Raw genomic sequence first — 7,654 nt, forward strand, 5'->3', positions numbered from 1 at the left:
ATGTAATCATTTGGTAAGAAGAAATAAAGTATTTTTAGATGTTAAATAATTGATTATACATATTTATACTAGTGATGAGGGAAGGCACTACTCTATGAGTGAGACTCTTTAAACCATTTACTTTTATTTTTGTTAGGAACAATGATAGTAGTGGACAAATTTCTTGTATTTGAGTATTAGACACTCTAGACCACAGTACCACACATAAAGAGAGTGACGCAGTACATGAAATAAACTTAAATAGATAATTGGACATAATAATTAGAATACAAAAAAACTGAACGAGCCCAAGAGATTTTGTTGCAAAAGCCAAAATTGCTACTGTTTATTGAGATTTTCAGAAACTAAATATTTGAGAACTAAAGAAATAATAAATGCAAAAATTAAGGAGATGAATATTTTTACGTGATTCAAGTGTTGATTAGTCTTAGTCCACGAGTAAGTCTATTAGCCTCTAAGGGTGTATTTGATGTGCTTCCAATATTTTGCAGGAAACCCTAACTGTATGTTCTCTCTCTCTCTCTCTCTCTCTCTCTCTCTCTCTCTCTCTCTCTCTCTCTCTCTCTCTCTCTCTCTCTCTCTCTCTCTCTCTCAGACTAGAGCAATATTGGCAGAGCTTCAACTATTTTTGGTTGTCCTCCTCCCTTTGTATGGAAATAGAAGGGTATTTATAGGCAAGGGGCGGGTATGGACATGCTATAGGGTTTTTGCTCAAATCCCACTAATGGGGTAAATTACATGCAAAAGAGAGCTGACTATTGGGTCCCTTAAAAACAATTGTGCTACAACTGGAAATTGGGGACCATTGTACGTTGTGGACACGTATCGCTCAAAGGTTTAACCTTCAAAAGTAGGGGGCACATGTCGCCCAAAGGTTTCACCTTTAAAATAAGAGGTTTAGAATAACCGTCTGGCAAAAAGGTGGATGAGGTGCACGCACTACTATGCCTGGACATAGGGGACAAGATATGATCTTGTGTTAGAAAAAGCGTAACTATCATTGGGCGATTCGGGTTGCACCAAAGGTAGATGTCTGCGACACTCTTGGGCGATCGATATCTGCGATAGACCCTTCAAGTATTCATCTGGGTACCAGCTAGGCTAACTTCCACATTTGGACTACTCCAGGTCCACGAGAGACAATATGCCTTCTGCGTCCGGGAAGCTAGGATAAGGCGAAGTGGACTTCCGTGTATCTTCTCAGTCTTGACTTGTTCCCGCATCCGTGAGGCTTCTCTGCATCAGGATTAAAATGAGGGATTTTATTAGTGGGATTAAGAGGTTAATCCCTTCCTTTATATGCCACATGTCACATGCTCAGAAACACAAATAACAACTACCATCGAGTCAATTGAATCTTCACTTTCATAATTTTCCTTGAACTTCTCTGTAACATACATCACTCTCTAATTATAAATTAGGAATGCAATTATCAACTTAAAATTCTAGCAAAAGTTATTGAAACTTTAAATTAGCATGGATAAATCTATAAATGCACAGTGTAAACTTTAAAAAAAAATAGCAAAAGAAAGTGATCAAAATACATGGAAAACATATAGGAGGAGAAAAATATATTAGGAGGAGAAAAATATACACTTTTACAACGAGAAATAACATACAAAATTATAAGATCTTCACTTTTTCCTCGTTGGAGCTTATTGTAACTTCTATGATTTTCAAGCCTAATCCTTCTATGTTTCTTAAAAATGTTGGTTAGTCCAAGTACATGAAGATATACAAGTAGTTTTTCCAGCTTTTAGTAAATATGTAATAGCTCAAAAATAAATAGTTCATGACCCAACATTAGTGTTTAGTGCATGTTTTGACTAAAAACGGACATTGATTTTTCTGATCAAATTTACACAAAACTTTTTCTCCCTCAGGTTCTTCCTCTCAAAGTTCAAAATGCATCCTTTCTCTTAGTTTCATTTTTTTTGATCCCTCTACATAAACCCACCCTTTAGTCTTTATAGTAAATTCTTTGCATGCATGATGGTGCTGTCATTTTTTAATGCTCTGGAAGACACGAGTACCTATATACTGTTAATCTTCCATAATTAGTTTTTGTGGGATTATCTTCTTTAGTCTACTTTTGTTTTATATGATTTGGCCTTATTTCTTACTAAATGGTGGTAGGTCTTATCTCAGCTCTTACATTCATCTTATCTCGACTATATCCAATTTGTAGTCTCCCTTCGTGGATCTGAGATACGAGTTATCTCAGATCTTTGGTGTATTTTGCCTTCTCCTGATCCAAGGTACGATATACAACATGTTTCGTCTTGACTCAATTAGAGGTATCATTTATCTCGACTTGAACCGAGATCTGACTGGCTTCGGTCAAGTTTGAGGTTACGGTGTCTTAGTTGGTGCTAGGTTAGGTTTTATCTCGGTCTAAGTTGTATGACATCTTTTCTTGGTCTAAATCGAGTTTAATCTATCTTAACCGGGTCCAAATTAAAAATTATCTCGGTTTAATCTGAGTCATGGCCTTCCTCGTTCTGATTCGAGTTAAATCTTATCTTGACCTTGTCCAAGTTAAGATTTCTGATATGAGTTATTCATGTTTATCTTTATTGTCTTCTTCCAACCGACTTTTAAAAGTTTTGAAAATGGGCTTGCATTTTATCACTCCATTGAGTTTTTTTCTCCCTTAATGGGCTTTGTAAAAAATTGTTTTTTCTCCCTCAAACACTACTCCCTCAGTTCCTTTTATGCAATACAGATTAGGAACTGATTAGGGTTTTAGACATTTTTGTATCTTCTCTTTGTAGTAGGGGAAACTCGCCATTGTTCCCATCTTTGTTTATTTAAATTTTTTGAAGTGACGATATTAATAATAAATACTTTGGGCCTTGGGAATCATTTTTCTACAAATGATACTTCAATTTCCACACCCTATTTTTGTTGGAATTTTATGCCCTAAATAAAACCTAATTTTATTGTAATATTATTTACTTTCAATAAAGATCAGAAATCATATCTTGACCTTGTCAATGCTCTGTTCACATGTTTTATAAATGATTATAGATTTAATATATAAGTTTTATTAAATCCTGAGAATATAGTTATTCACAATTATAGTGATGTCATCATAGTGAAAAGTAATTGTGATTATATGCCTCAAACTATTTAGTCTCATGATTTATTAGTGCATTGGTTTTACACTGACGTGATAATCAACGATAAAATTTAATTACACACTAATATGTGGAATGTTCTTTCTAGGACATTAGCAAAGTATACTAGATGTATTAGATATACATCAGACTGAACCGATATTGACAATAGAAAAAATATCATAAACTTACTGGTATGTCTTTTCTAAGTCAATGTCACTTAGTTGATCTTAGGTCAGTTGATCTCAATCCTAAGATGGTTAAGTTCTATCTTAATTGTACTATATGGGTTCTTTAACTTATTCATTAAAGTTGACCAATAAGATCGGCCCAATAGTTACATCTTGAGAACTCGGTAGTTCAATTGAGTGAGAGCGTTAATCATAGATATAGAATTTATAGCTTCTATAACTAATAGAAGTGAAACGATAGTTTCCTTAGAGCTTGACTAAACGTGCTTAAATGATGGAGGCCTCATTTTTGTATTTATATTAGTTTTTCAAAATATCATTAACAAGTAGCTAAATGTTTTAAGGATAAAGTACATTAAAGGGTAAAATAGTAATTTAGTCCATATTCAATGTAGACCATCTATAAAGGATCATTAATTATTTAGATTGTAACAATAGATAATTCATAGCGTATCTATATTTTGTATATAGAACATTCTATGTAATTGGGAGTGTAATTCCGAATCTATAGTGGAGTCAAGAGGAATTAATAAGCTAAGAAATTTACTTGGTAAATTTCAAATCTACTTATTAGGAGCTTGTTTATATATGCCCATGATCCCCGCACTAATTGGAATAATATTAATTTGTAGTCTCAATTAATTGATTTATTTAATTAATTAGGATTTTAAATAATGACTATGTCTTATTTATGAATTTTACCAAGGAAGGATATAATTGAGAAGAAAAAAAGAAATAGGGGTTTATTTGTTAATTAGTACACTTTGCGGGTCTAATTAATAAAATATTTTAGCTATATTTTATTTGATAATTATTTAAAATTATTAAAATAAATTAGTATTTAAATAATTAGATAAGAAAAGTGCTAAAAATAAGAAAAGATACATTGTTTCATTTAAATGAAATAAAGTGGCATAAATCTAACTCTAAAGCCCATATACAATTTGGCCCTAAGAATTGATTCAGCCCAAGTCTTTATTTTAAGCCCAATCTCATCTAAACTTAACCTTAAGTGAAGCCTATCAATAGAAAGAGAAGAGACCTTTATCAGATGATGATTTTCTAAGCTAGACAACCCTAAAAGCTCACTTCTTCTTCTCTTTAATTTTCAAAAATTTAGAGGCTATTTTATTTTGGATTTCTTTATGAAATTTCGTGCTCCTTAGTGTTGAGAACTTGCTCACACATTTTAAAGCAATACTCAGCATAGGAAGATTATGTAGTTCAATCATCATCAGAAGAAGAATCTAGATTTAGACCTTTGTTATCCCGATTTCTGTCCTCCTGACGTGGTAATGCTTACGTAGATAAAATCAGTGCTACGTGGTAGTACAACTCACCAATAAGAAGACCAAGTCAGTATCTAAGGAAATGGGGAGCCCGACACACAAACAAGCATTAAATGACAGACCAGCTTCCTCACAAAAGCTGGTCGGCCAGCCTCTGGTCTGTCATTTTACCAGGATCTAGATTTACTACCAAGTATGTTGATTAACATCCTAATATGAATTCTAAAACAATGAAATAAACACATAAGAGTTTAAGAAACCTTACAGTGGGTGCGGCGGAATATTATGACTCCTTCCATTCAGATTTCTAGCCCTGGATTCCTTTCTGTAGCAGAGCATAATCAAGATCTGAATCTGGATCTCTTTCTCTCCTTTTTGTTGGTGCTGAATTTCCACAGTCTTACATACTATGATTGAGGTACCACTTGATGTGTATGGGCACTACTCATTCACTAAAGGGAATTTTGAAATTTTGAAGAGAAGAAAAGAGAGAGGAAAGTGGTGGCTCAGGAATTCACTCTAAAAAGAATGAGATGCAATTGTGTGTTGTTTCATGAAGCCATTACTTTCTATTTATAGAATGCCCTCTAGGTTTAGGGTAGAATTGTGTGACATTAAAATAATGGAAAAATAAAATGGTAAAAGCCTATGCATAGTGGGCGACCTATATAAGGAAATTGGGCCTCACTTTGCAACTTTCCCATTTTGTTATTTTTTATTCCCATTTTCTCAAAAATGCCAATTTTTTAATTTAACCATTTAAATGCTCATTCTAATTATTTAATAACTTAAAAATAATTATTAAATAATATTGCCATTTAATATATTTATTAATTTAGACATGTAAAGTCTCTTAATTAATAAATAAACCTAGAATCTCTTTTCTTTACAATTTTGCCCTTGCTTAGTGAAAATTCATAAAGTAGACATAGTCTAACTTTAGAATTTTAATTGATTAATTAAAATCAATTAACTGAGTCTTACAAGCAGTATGGTCTCAACTAGTATGGGGACCATGGGTCTATATAACCGAGCTTCCAATAAGTCGAACCGAATTTACCAAGTAAATTCCCTAACTTATTAATTCCTTATTGAATCCACACTTAGAACATGGAATTGCACTCTCAGTCATATAGAACGCTCTATATGTTCCATGATATAGATACGTCATTAGTTATCCATTGCTATAACCCTAATGTGATCAATGACCCTCTAATAGATTATCTACATTGAATAGGCACTAAGTTACCGTTACACCTTCAATGTATTTTATCCTTAAAACACTTAGCTCCGTATAAATGATATTTCAGCAAAGTGAAATGAGATCTCCACCATTTATCTCTGTTTAGCCAAGCTCGAAGGATATCATCGTTTCACTTCTAAATTCCTATAGAAGTTATAGATTCCATATTTATGGTAGGGTTCCCACTCAATTATACTATCATGTTCCCAAAATGTACGTATCACCCTGACCCAAAAGTAGGCTTAACTAACAAATCAAAGAACATGTATAGTACTCTTGAGATCGAACCTAACCATATCAGGATTAAGATCATTTGATCTAGGATCAACAGGTGATATTGAATTGAATATATATTACGGTAAATTCTAATATATCTAATCAAAGTTCAATATCGGTCCCTTCCGATGTATACTCCATACATCCGATACTGGTAAACTTTGCCAATGTCTTGGAAAGGACATAACACTATTCCAAGGTGTAAGGATACCTATCGCTGATTATACCATGTCAGTCTAAATCCAGTGTTCTAACAAATCAGGGAATAATCTTTAACAAATTCATATGTTCTGGACTTAAATAGAATTCATACACTATATATATAATCATGAAATAAATCATGTGAACCATGCAACATAAAATGTTATTTCTGATCTTTATTAATAAGTAAATCTGATTATATTGAAATGAGTTTTATTTAGGGCATAAAACCCAACAAACTCCCACTTGCACTAATATAAAATAAAATGTGCATTTCAAATAATCATTAACACCTTGATATACAAATCAAGTGTAGTAGTAGTAAACTTCTCGTAATAGGATCTGACAGGTTGAAAAACCTTTTCTCCACCATTACTATTCCTTAATCACAAAATTCTTGATATTGTGAAATTACTCTCTATATGTCTACTCTTTTGGGATACTGGATTCTATACCTTTGGCAACTACTTTTGGTTAATCAGGAAATAACGCTAGTAGTTAAGACAAGTTGGAACGGTGCCACAATTGTATAGAACTTTCCTTAGACTGAATAAGTACCTTTCCTGCAACTTTAATATTCAGTCTCTCTCTGGTAGACTAAGAGATTTCAGATAGGTTTTTACACTTCTCCAAAATCACTACTCCACCCCAGAGTAATCACCATTTTATCAGCAGACTTTCTAGCACAAAGGCAAGTCTTGAAATCTGATGTGGTGTAGTCTAAGAGTTTTAAACACACCCTTATGGACTAATATATAGTTCCTCTTCTTAATCTTAAGATTTACTTGATTGTCTTCCAATGTTCTTCTCCTGGATTAATCTGATACCTACTCATTACTCCCACTCAACAGTAGGTGTCTGGTCTAAGGCATACTAAAGCATATCTGAGACCTCTCACTGTTGATTTAAGAAATTCTTTCATGGCTTTATCTTTTCTGGAATAGTTGAGACTTTTCCTTAGATAAATAAAATATATGTCTAGAAGTTGTGAAGCTTCTATAGATTTCCATTGGAAAGAAAATGCTTCAGCATCTTACTAAAGTAAGTTGCTTGCATTAGAGTAAATAATTACCAGGTATACCACAAGACATAGGTTTAGATAAACTCAAACCTATAATACTAGGAACAGGAAGTTTTGTTAAGTCCATTGAATAGACTTATTAACGAAAATTTCCTTTTATGTCCTTGTAATAGAAAACTTTAGGTTACTCCATGTGAATGGATTAAACCATAGTTCTCTTGGCTTTCTTCTTAGTTTCTTATCTTGACAATCCATTACTTGTTTAAACTCACAATGGGTTTTAATCACTAGTGTCTTCCAAGTCATAAGAAGGT

This window comes from Cannabis sativa, chromosome 3, assembly GCF_029168945.1.
Source record: "Cannabis sativa cultivar Pink pepper isolate KNU-18-1 chromosome 3, ASM2916894v1, whole genome shotgun sequence".
Classification (NCBI taxonomy): Eukaryota; Viridiplantae; Streptophyta; class Magnoliopsida; order Rosales; family Cannabaceae; genus Cannabis; species Cannabis sativa.